Genomic DNA, 12,152 nt, shown 5'->3' with positions numbered 1-12,152 from the left:
TATTTATTTATTTATTTATTTATTTATTTATTTATGGCTGTGTTGGGTCTTCGTTTCTGTGCGAGGGCTTTCTCCAGTTGAGGCAAGCGGGGGCCACTCTTCATCGCGGTGCGCGGGCCTCTCACTATCGCGGCCTCTCTTGTTGCGGAGCACAGGCTCCAGACGCGCAGGCTCAGTAGTTGTGGCTCACGGGCCCAGTTGCTCCGCGGCATGTGGGATCTTCCCAAACCAGGGCTCGAACCCGTGTCCCCTGCATCGGCAGGCAGACTCTCAACCACTGCGCCACCAGGGAAGCCCTAATTTTATTTTTTATAAGTTATTAGTATATTGTATAAGAGGTGAGAATGACATTTTAAAAGTCTTTATTCTTGTTGGGATTGAACTTCCATTACTTTCGGCCTTATGACTTCTCAAAATTTGAACAGTTTGCCTATAGCACGTATTTCTTTTGTAAATCTCTTGGATGATAAGACTCTTCCTACAGGAGAATACAGAAATTCCAAGTTCTCCAAATATGTATATGTATATGAGAATATGGTAATTGTATAAGATGATGATTTTGTCAGAACTACCTTCAGTATGCATCCAATTATGTTCAAAGAGAAATAAACATACATATTTGTACATCATATATAACCATCTATATGTCTACACATGTGTAAAAATTATATATTATATATTTTAATCATAGTGATTATTACAATAAGAATGCAATTAAACTTCACCTCTGCGTCCATATATGCATGTGTGGAGTTTGTGTATGTATATGTATGTATATATATATACACATACATACACACAAATATATATTGCTATTTAGCTTCATACACAATAATAAGTTTATATTAAAATGGATTTATTGGGGCTTCCCTGGCGGTCCACTGGTCGGGGCTCCGCGCTTCCACTGCAGGGGGCATGGGTTATTGATGACTATAAAAAAATATGAATGCTTTCACCTTGACTCTGATAGAATACACACCTGGATCACAGTATTAGAGTGATGTAGACACAGACTTTATTTATACAGTAATGTAATCTGTTCTTATATTTTCTAATAATAAAATGTTAAGGTTAAATTTTAGATAAAAATATAGGTTAAATTTTTGAGAAGGGGGAAAACCCTATATTTTCTGAGGCATACATGTATAGTTGTCATTCAATATTAGTTTTAAGACTATATGTATATCATGTTAGCATAATAAAGACTAGAAAACGTAGATCTTCAAGTAATGATGGCTGAGGGGTGACATCATAGGCATTAAATTTCGGTAAAGTAAGTGTCTTATGAACTGAACATTTCTCTTTTTTTAAAAATAAATTTATTTATTTATTTATTTATTTTTGGCTGCACTGCGTCTTCACTGCTGCGCGCGGGCTTTCTCTAGTTGCACTGAGCGGGGGCTACCCTTCGTTGCAGTGCACGGGCTTCTCATTGCGGTGGCTTCTCTTGTTGCGGAGCATGGGCTCTAGGTGCGCAGGCTTCAGTAGTTGTGGCATGCAGGCTCTGTAGTTGTGGATCACGGGCTCTAGAGTGCAGGCTCAGTAGTTGTGGCGCACAGGCTTAGTTGCTCTGTGACATGTGGGATCTTCCCGGACCAGGGCTCGAACCCGTGTCCCCTGCATTGACAGGCGGATTCTTAACAACTGCACCACCAGGGAAGTCCCTGAACTGAACATTTCTTCGTTAGGATCCTAATATTTTTGGTGAATGTAGTGATCAAGAAGCTCTTTGCCAATGTTTTATTTACTAAAAATCAGGTCTTGCAAATTTTTCATGAAAATATGATCCAAACCATGACGTACAAATAAATCTCATTTTAATGTAAACTTGTTTTGTATGAAGCTAAATATACATGTATGTATGTGTATATTGAAATGAGTGCATGAGTGTATGGAAACAGTTTGTATGGGCATGTTAAAAACATAATCCAAATGTTTTTATCAGAGGTACTAACAAGTACTGTTTATGACAGTGCTTTACTCTTGATCAGCACGCATTTATTTTCTGAATCCTTTGCAAGCACCATGTCGTATTTACGTATGAGAAAATGCTATATGACTGATCCCTAAGATATAATCAGTGAAACACACATACACATTAAAATTGTAGGAAGCCACTGAAGGCCCTATAATGATGTAAGAATGTGCCTGTGTTCCAATGTTAAATGATGAAACCATGAGGCTAAACCATGTCTGTCCCCTCTGACTGGAATTTGTACATATTTGAGTATGTGTATCATTTCACATGGGCACTATATAATATGAAGTCTTGAGAACTATCTAACACTTATCTTAGGCTTCCAGACAAATAGCTGCCTCTCCCTAAATACACCCAAGGACTAGTGCCAGGCCAGTAAATGGAGGAGGACTCCCAGGGAACCTGGGAAATGAGCCAGGTCAAGAACCACAAGTACTAGTGCCTAGATTTGCTCTTCTCCAAGCCCTTAGGTGCAAACATTTTCTTTTCCCCCTTAGGCCTGGATCCCGGAGGTTCGCCTCTTGATATCCCAAGACAATTTGGTAACAAAACACTTGAGATATAATGCTGAGTGAAGAAAAAGTAGAACTGCAAAGACTAGGTAAGTGGAAATTGAGTTCTTGAACCGAAAAGTTGCCTGAGGAGAGTGTAGGTTTAGGCCTCAGTTTGATTGCAGATGTAAACCGAAAGCAAAATCACAATAGTGTGAGCAGGTTTCTTCAAACTGGGCAAGAAGCAAGGCAGCCATATTTCTTCCCGCCTGTGTCTCTTGGTCACATTTTTTTCACACCCGACGGGCGGGAGAAGAGGGCATGGGGGCAGTGTTAGGTAGAATTTCTGGAGCAATACTGCCATCGTGAGGAAGTCACTGGTAGAAGTCCCAAGGTTTCCCCTCTGAAAGGACTTTTACTTTGGAAAGGACCCTTCTAGAAGGTGAGGAGGCTGAAGGGCCGGGCCCCCAGCCAGAGCTCGGTGTCTGCTCCAGAAGCCAACCAGGAGCTAAGGTGGGGTTCAGGTGTAGGGGCTGGCCTTTGGGGAGGCAGGACAGCCAGCAGATGCCAGGAAGTCCAGGCACAGGAAGTCGTGGGGTGGGGTCTTGGTATTCTCCCGGGGTGGGCGGGACCAGAGGAAGCCGCTAACAAAAATGCTAAGCCTGTGGGTATATTTCTTTCTCCCTGCGCCTCAGAGCACGTGGTGTTCCCTTGCTCTGGGACCTGGGCCCTTTGTGGTAGCAGAGTCAGAGCACAGAGGACAGGACAATTCCTGGGGGCTTATAGCAGGACAAAGTGTGTTGCTGGAGGTCTCAGGTGCACCCAAATTGGAGCTGAGAGAGCCTGAAGAAAAGTGGAACCACCCAGCCAAGCCAAGAAGGGTTACCACTTCTGCTATGAGAGCAGATCTCGCACAAACAGATGGGAAGCAGAAACAAGGGGAGAGGATTGAAGATGAACCCACGTTTTAAAAGTCCTTGTCTGCAGGAGGTGGCATTACCTGTGACCTCACTTCACTTCTTCATACATGGCTGTTGTAGCAGGTACACTGTAAAGGAGCATGATTGTTTCTAGAAATGCGAAAACAGGTGGCAAAGATTTAAAACATGTCAGAACTCCAAAGAATAGTTAATGATGTTTTAAAAAGCATTCAAGCTGCAAAGTAGGAAAACTTGTTTTAATGCTCAGGGTAGAAGGGAATTTGAACATTGTTTTTTAAAAGTACATATATGTGCAAAGTGGAGAGAGAAAAATGCATGGCAAAGATGTTTTAAAAGTGGTTATTTCTTCTGACTGAGGTACCAATTGTTTTCTACTTTATAATTTCTCAAAACTGAATGCTTTGCCAGTAGGTATAACTGTTGTAATTTCTTGAAATAGAAGGGTTTTCTAGAGTAAGCTATAAAACATTTTCAAGCACTCAGAAATATATATTGATATGCAAGTATGCAAACGGTATAAGGTAGTGCTGAGGATTGTGTAAAACTACAGCCAGTATGCGTCCAATTATGTTTAGAGAGAAGCAGTCCTGTGTGTGTGTGTTTGTATATGTGTGTGTAAACATTTATTTATATATATATATAAACATTTTAAAAAGCTGCATATTTAAAATGATGGCCAGTGTTACAGTGAGTATGCTTTTCAACTTGAAATTCTCAGTTGACCTTTATATCCATATTTATATTTATATAAAGCGAGGCATTAATGAAAGATTATAGCTGCATGTAAAGGGTGTGAGTGCATCCTCCTTAAATTAAAGTCTTCTTAGGATACACATCTGGGTGATGGAATTTGAGAGATACCAATTTCAACCTTCAATTATTGAATTCTGTTTTCGTTCTTTACAGTCTTTAAAGAAAATCTTAAGATAAAAATTGGGTGTAAATTTTGAGTAGTACAAGAAAAGAAACCCTAATGTTCTGGCTCATGAGTATCCAGTGTCCGTTCCAATATTAGTTTTAGAAAAAAAAATTTGTACATGTGTGTCATCGTATTAATGATTAGGTAAGGCAAATCTCAAAATCAAGATTCCTGAGTGGTGGCATTATTGGTGTTTTAGGTCCTGTGTATGTATTAAAAAAACATTAAGTGAGAACCTAATTAATATTATTTAATTAATGGGTCAATCGAGTAGTTCTTTGCAAGTGTTTTATTGTCTAAAATCCAGGTCTTGCAAATGTTTCACGATAATTTCAAACTACCCAGGAATCGGAAGTGAAAATTTGGGATCTAAGACAGTATGCATATATAAATCCAATTTAAATGTAAATTTGTTGTAGTTTATTACCATAAATATAGAACTGTGTTGTGTGTGTTGAAAGAATGGAAGTAAATGTGCAAAAGGTTATTAGTGCTTAATACAGACTTTCTGACAACACTTTTACTCTCGATCAGCACATGGTTATTTTCTAAACCCTTTGCAAGCACCATGTGTTAGTTGCTTACGAGAAAATGAAGGAGACTGATCCCTAAGACTTAATTAAGTAGCATACACATACATAATAATAAAGTCAAAGGAAGCTGTTGAAGGTCATAATCACATGCATGGGAACACTGTTGTGTTCCAGTGTTAAATGATGAAACCATGAAACAAAATCCTGTCCCTTCTGACTGGAATTTATATACGTTCGAGTGTCTGTGTCACTCCAAGTGGAACAGTGTGTGGAATTAAAACTTGAGAGCTATCCGGACCCTCCTCTTAGGGTTCCAGCCAAATAGCTGCCTCCCAGTCAACACAAGGCCTAGTGCCCACTCAGAAAGTGGAGGACCCCCAGGGAACCTGGCAGTGAGATCAGTAAAGAACCACGTGGCCTGGTGCTGAGACTTGTTCTTCTCCAGGCCCTTATTTCCACCATTTTCTTTACTCTCTTAGCCCTGGATCCCTAAGAATTGCCCATTACAGCAAATAACATGGGACAATGTTGGGGGTCAAGGCAGAGCGAAGAAGAGCAGACCGGCAAAGGTTTGGTAGAGTAGAAATGAAATTCTTGAAAAGAAAACATGGCTGATGAGAGTAGGTGGTTTAGGCCTCAGTTTGATTTCTCAGGGAAACTAGCAGCAAAAATATGTCTGTCTGAGCAAATTTCCCCCACACAGGGCGATAGCAAGGCAGCTTTTTTCCTGACTCCTTTGTGTCTTGGTGGCTTTTTCAGATTGAATGGGCAGGAGTAGGCCTGGGGTGGGTGGGGGTGGGCTGGGTTAACTTGCTTTTCCAGAGCAATACTGCCACCTAGAGGAAGTAGTCTGACAAAACCTAAAGTTGTTAGCACTCCTGTGAGGCCTAGAAGTTGAGAAAGGTTTGGTCTTTTGCGAGGTTGAGTGGAGGCTGGCCCTGAGCTGGGCCTCCTTCACTTCAAATCTGAAGCATTTGGGTCTAGATATCCTTGAGGCTGTTCTTGGTTAAGGGCAGCCAAGGAAGATTTGGAGACATTTGAGAAAGCATGCCCCAGTGGTCAAGTACGCTATGAAGATGTAAGGTGGCCTCTGACCTCTTCACCCTACTTCAGCTAAGCAGATAGCAAAGAAAGCCTGTATCAGATGAACTAAGCTGCCTGATGGTTGTAACAATTTGACTTGGTCATATGCTACACTGTGTAAAGACAGTGACCCATATCTGCAGTTAGAATTGAGTGTGACAGAATTCCCTAGACCTGGAATTCTTCGTGCTCAAGAATTTTCAGTTCACACATTTTGGTATGCATTAAGAGACTACATTTGGCCAGGAAGTGGATGGAAGCCTAAAACAACAGCACCTTTCTGAGTCTCAGGAATTCAAGCATGACACCATGACCCAGTAACAGGAGATTGTAACTCTTGCCAACCCTAACTACCGCTCAACCATTGATACTCATCTCAGATCAAAAGCTGTTTCAGAATGAAAAGTTAACAAAAAAACCCCACCCAGTAGGAAATGTGGCAAAGGAAAGAACAGGCACTTTCCAGGCAATAAAAGGCCACGCAACACAAAAGTCTTACTAGTAGAGATTCTCAAATTCACCAGTACCAAAATAAATTGCAATTCCACCTGTTCTCCTATAATACTCTTCACTCTTCCTTATAACCCTGAGCAAGCCACTGAAAATAAAGCCATTAATATCACCCAGTTTGTGTAATGATTTGTAGAATTGGACAACCTCCTAACCAGGTGAGAAGCATTGTCAATTGGCTCAACTCTTTGGAGGTCAGTTGATCAGCATTGGTTCATCTTTCACAGGAGAATACCCTTTGTCCAGAGACTCTGCCTCTCAAAAGTGATCACACAGCCACACTCACACAGGAAAGCAGAGAGGTGGAGCCAAGGAGGATCATTGAGTTTTCCTTTATAAGAATGGATAGTGAGGAGGGGCAAAGGGTCCATTTTCTGGGTTCAGCTTCAGCAAGTTCAGCTAGAGCAGGCAGTCTTCGTCAATCTTTGGAAAGACTGAAATCCATTCTCTTGAGTCCTTCTCAGGAGAGATGTCCAAAAATTTGATTCAGGGGAAAAAAGCAAAGTGTTGAAACTTCAGGATCAAACCATCCTAGGTGTCTAATACAAGGAAAATGAAAAGGAAAAATAAAGTCTGTCTTTTTCTACTTATTACATACATGGTTAATTCAAGTCGAACACATAAACACATGTATTTTAAAAAGTGAATAGGCACAAGGGAAGTATCTGGAAAGTGTACAACCAAACAAGTGACAGTGTCTAACTTTCTAGAGTGATGTTTCCAATGGCTTGCCTTCAAGTTTTAACTTTCTACTTGTCTGAAGTCTTGAAGTGTTGAAAGCAAGAAAAGCTTGCATGTGAAATGTTTTAAAAAAGAAACGAACGTTATCCCAACATGCAATTAAGAAAAGAGTGTGTTACAAGATCTATTTTTCTTTTAAATATGTGCACAGGTCTATGTATACGCAGAATTTAAAGGCCTCACTCTTAATTGTTATACAAACAGAAAGGCATTTCTAAATTGTGCTTAACAGAAAATCCTGTTTCTGAAGCATATTTAAAGTCGTATGAAGAGGCGTTTATAAGACCTAAGAAAATGATGATAGAAGGAAGCAACTCAAACTGTAAGGATATTCCACATGTATCATGTAAGTCAAAATCCATACCAGCAAACTATGACAGCCGTTACACAGGTGCCCACACATGTATAATTATATAATAAATGTAACATAAAAGCAAAATGCAGTAGATCAAACATCAATGGTGTATCTACTGAGTTCCTGTGACTCAGAGTATCATTTCTTTTTTTTTCTTTCATGAAAACAGATATTACTTTAAAAAAAAAATTTCTTAATTTTAAAAAAAATTTTTATTGGAGTATAGCTGCTTTACAGTGTTGTGTTAGTTTCTACTGTACAGCAAAGTGAATCAACTCTGCATGTACATATATCCCCTCTTTTTTGGATTTCCTTCCCATTTAGTATCATTTCTTTATTGCTTTATATTTCGTCAAATTACTGATTCTTTTCCAGATGCATGTTATTCTTATGATTTGCTCAGTAATAAAGGAATGCTATGAGATTTAACCATGAAAAACTATCATATTGCTCATGAATAGTTAATGCTATTGGCAATTGCCCACTGTCCACTGTTGACTCAAAAATTCAGGGCACCAAACTCCATGTACAATGTGACCAAGATGGCTTTGAAGAAAAGAAATGGAAATGTTTAGTGTGTGTGTGTGTGTGTGTGTGTGTGTGTGTGTTTAGCATTGTGCTGAGGAGTATAGGGAGTATAATGATGACATGTAGGCTAAATCTATTTAGCTCTTGAAAATAGTTTTATATCACTTTTATTAAATTTAAACCAACATACTCATCAAGCTGCTAATAGTGGTTCCCTTGGGAAACAAGGATTTGGGATAAAGTGTTTCTATTTGTTCTTCATAGACTGTGTATTTCAAGAAGCCAATAATATATTTGTAATTTGAGAACCAATTCAGAACAAATATGTACAGAAGAAATTATTAGCAAAACTTAATTTGGTGGCCATTTGAGACCTAATGTATTTATATCTCTAACTGATCACAGAAAACAAGAGCATTTGAGACACCCATGTTTTGGAAATCCTTGTCTGCTTGAATGGGCATTACTTATGACCTCACTGCACTTTATACATAGCTAATGTACCCAGTAATTTTGTAAACAGGTATGCTTAATTCTAAGAAATGCAAAAAGATGGGGAGGCACCTTTAGACATATGAAGTATTCCAAGGAATATTTAATGATGTTTGCAAAGAACTCAAACTATAATCAGTGAAGAAAACATATTTGAACACTTGAGGTACAAGGGAACTGGGATTTTAGGCTAAAAAATATATGTGCACAGGAAACATGTAAGAATGTATGGCAGAGATAGTTTAAAAGTTATAAAGTTTTGACTGAGGTGCCATTTATTTTTGGCTTTAAAATGTGAACAGGTTGCCAACAGTAGATGTCACTCTTTTAATTGCTTGGAAGAGAGACCTCTTTCTAAGATAAAATGTTAAGAAATTTCAAGCTGGGTAAAATATATATTGACACGAGACCACACAATTTACATACGGTTATGCAGAAGACTTTGTGTAAAACTACACCCAATATAAATAAAATTATAATTAAGCAGAAACAAATGTGCACATGTATATATATGCATATAACATATACCTCATACATACTGTATATTCAATATATAAGTAGGGCAATAAAAAGCATTTTTAATAAATTATTTATAAAAAGGAGGACTTGCAAATTTTATATAATAGTCTTAAAATGCCTGGGAATCAGGAGCGAAAATTTCTTATGGAAACCATAATGTACTAACATTCAGTTTTTGGTTTTTTTTTCCTTATGGTTTATTTATTTTTTTAACATCTTTGTTGGAGTATAATTGCTTTAGAATGGTGTGTTAGTTTCTGCTTTATAACAAAGTGAATCAGCTATACATATACATATATCCCCATATCTCCTCCCTCTTGCGTCTCCCTCCCACCCTCCTTATCCCACCCCTCTAGGTGGTCACAAAGCACCGAGCTGATCTCTCTGTGCTATGATCTCTCTGTGCTATGCGGCTGCTTCCCACTAGCTATCTGTTTTACATTTGGTAGTGTCTATATGTCCATGCCACTCTGTCACTTTGTCCCAGCTTACCCTTCCCCCTCCCCGTGTCCTCAAGTCCATTCTCTACGTCTGTGTCTTTATTCCTGTCCTGCCCCTAGGTTCTTCATGACCATTTTTTTTTAGATTCCATATATATGTGTTAGCATACGGTATTTGTTTTTCTCTTTCTGACTTACTTCACTCTGTATGACAGACTCTGGGCATATACCCTGAGAAAACCATAATTCAAAAAGAGTGATGTAACATTCAGTTTTAATATAAATTTATTGTTGTGTTTGAACACAAATATAGAACCCTGTGTATTGAGAGGAGTGGAAAGACATAATCCAAAAGGTTATCAGTGGTCGTAAGTTGTGTGGCAGTGCTCTGCTCTTGATCAGCACATGGTTATTTCTGAATCCTTGGCAAGCACATCTTATTAATGAGGAAATGGTTTTAAAACTGATCTCTAATGGACTAGGTTATCTGAGTAACCTCTGATTAGAAGATATATATATATCTTCTATATATACACACATATATCCTGCCATGTAGGGCATTGTATGGCAGTTAACGGTGAGAGCTATGTGGACCCTCTTCTTAGGGCCCCAGTCAAATTGCTGCCAACAACTCAACATACAGAACCTATGTCTTTACCTAGAAAATGTAGGAAAATTACTTGAGAGCCACAGAGATGAGCCAGGCAAGGACACATGGATATGTAGAGATGCCCTCCTGGTTGGATTTTCAGCATTTTATTTTTCTGTTTAGGCCTGGATCCCTGAGACTTACCCACAGAAGCAGACAACTTGATAACTTGGGAAAAGGCTGGAGATATAATGTGCTGAGTGAACAAAAACAGAACTGTGAAGACTAAGCCTAGTGGAAACTGAATTCTTGCTAAGAGAAGACACCTGATGAGGGTGGGTAGTTTTAGGCCTCAGTTTTCAGATGAAAACCAAAGCAAAAGTACAGCAGCGAGCAGGTTTAATTAAACTGGGCAAGATACTAAGTAGCTATATTTCCCGGTGACTTGGCCTCTTGGTAACGTTTTTTTCTAACAGGATGGGCGGGTGAAGAGGGCTGGGGGGGCAGGGAGGAAAATACTCGTTGGCATAGATGGTGCACTACTGCCATCGTGAGGAAATAGTTTAAAATCTAACTACGCCGGCATTGCTTTCTTTCCGTGAGGACTTTCAGTTTCGAAAGAGCCATTCAGTGGAAGGGCTTCTTGAGCCCTGGTCCCAGATTGGGCCTCCCTGTCTTCTCTGAGTTATTATAGGAGCTCTGGCCAAAGTCCTAATGCTGGTATGACAAAGGTGAAGTCCAGGTGTAGGAGCTGGCCAGTGGGACTGCCTGGACTGAGCCATCAGCCGCAAGGAAGTCCCAGCACAGGAAGTTGTGGGGTGAAACTGTCAAGTAGTTAAACATGGACTTATACACATATAAAAACACATCAGTGCTCAAACTCCTGAAACCAAAGATAAAGACAACATTTAGAGGACAGCTGGCTACAAAAGGCAAGATATTCCCTGGAGAGGAACAAATATAAGATTTATAGTAGACTGGACAAGCATTATGCAAGCTATAAGGAAACAGACTGGCATCTTAATGGTACTGAAAACAAAACAAAACAAAATAAAAATAAAATGATCAACCCAGAATTTTATACCATCAAAAATGTCTTTCAAAATAAGGAGAAAAAAAAAAGGAATGTGGTATCAGACAGACACCCGAGATTGACACAAAGAATCAGAGATCTATAGAAAGAGTTAAAATGAAAGTAAATACAAAAGACATTTTTCCTTATTTCTAATTGTTTTAAAATATATTTGACTGTCTATTAGAAAAATAGTAGCATATTTTATTTTATTTTTTATAGTAAATTTTATTTTATTTATTATTTATTTTAAAAAATTTATTTATTTTATTTATTTTATTTTCGGCTGCATTGGGTCTTCGTTGCTGCGCATGGGCTTTCTCTAATTGCGGCAAGCAGGGGGCTACTCTTTGTTGCGGTGCAGTGGCTTCTCATTGCGGTGGCTTTTGTTGCTGCGGAGCACGGGCTCTAGGCGCGCAGGCTTCAGTAGTTGTGGCTCACGGGCTCAGTAATTGTGGCTTGTGGGCTCTAGAGTGCAGGCTCAGTAGTTGTGGCACACAGGCTTGGTTGCTCTGCGACATGTGGGATCTTCCCGGACCAGGGCTCGAACCCGTGTCCCCTGCATTGGCAGGCAGATTCTCTTTTTTATTTATTATTATTAATTAATTTTATTTATTTATTTTTGGCTGCGTGGGGTCTTCGTTGCTGTTGCTGTGCACGGGCTTTCTCCCGTTGCGGTGAGCGGGAGCCACTCCTCGTTGTGGTGCGCAGGCCTCTCACTGCAGTTACTTCTCTTGTTGCGGAGCACAGGCTCTAGGCACGCGGGCTTCAGTAGTTGTGGCACTCTGGCTCAGTAGTTGTGGCTCTCGGGGTCTAGAGCTCAGGCCCAGCAGCTGTGGCGCACGGGCCTAGCTGCTCCGTGGCATGTGAGATCCTCCCAGAGCAGGGCTCGAACCCATGTCCCCTGCATTGGCAGGCAGATTTTTAACCACTGCGCCACCAGGGAAGTCCCCAGCAGGCA

General features: G+C 39.8%; 1 protein-coding gene across 1 annotated transcript in view; it reads left to right on the top strand.

Annotated features, from left to right (window-relative positions):
* Positions 1–926: 926 nt before the first annotated feature.
* Positions 927–12,152, top strand: part of IGSF1 (immunoglobulin superfamily member 1) — a 456,826-nt gene continuing 445,600 nt past the window's right edge. The window contains exon 1 of the mRNA XM_082445236.1: positions 927–3,512. The gene's annotated coding sequence lies outside the window, so the exon portion shown is untranslated. The remainder of the gene's footprint in view (positions 3,513–12,152) is intronic.

This window comes from Balaenoptera physalus (genome assembly GCF_965194825.1).
Source record: "Balaenoptera physalus genome assembly, chromosome: X".
Lineage (NCBI taxonomy): Eukaryota > Metazoa > Chordata > Mammalia > Artiodactyla > Balaenopteridae > Balaenoptera > Balaenoptera physalus.
This window is presented reverse-complemented; position numbering and strand designations above follow the sequence as displayed.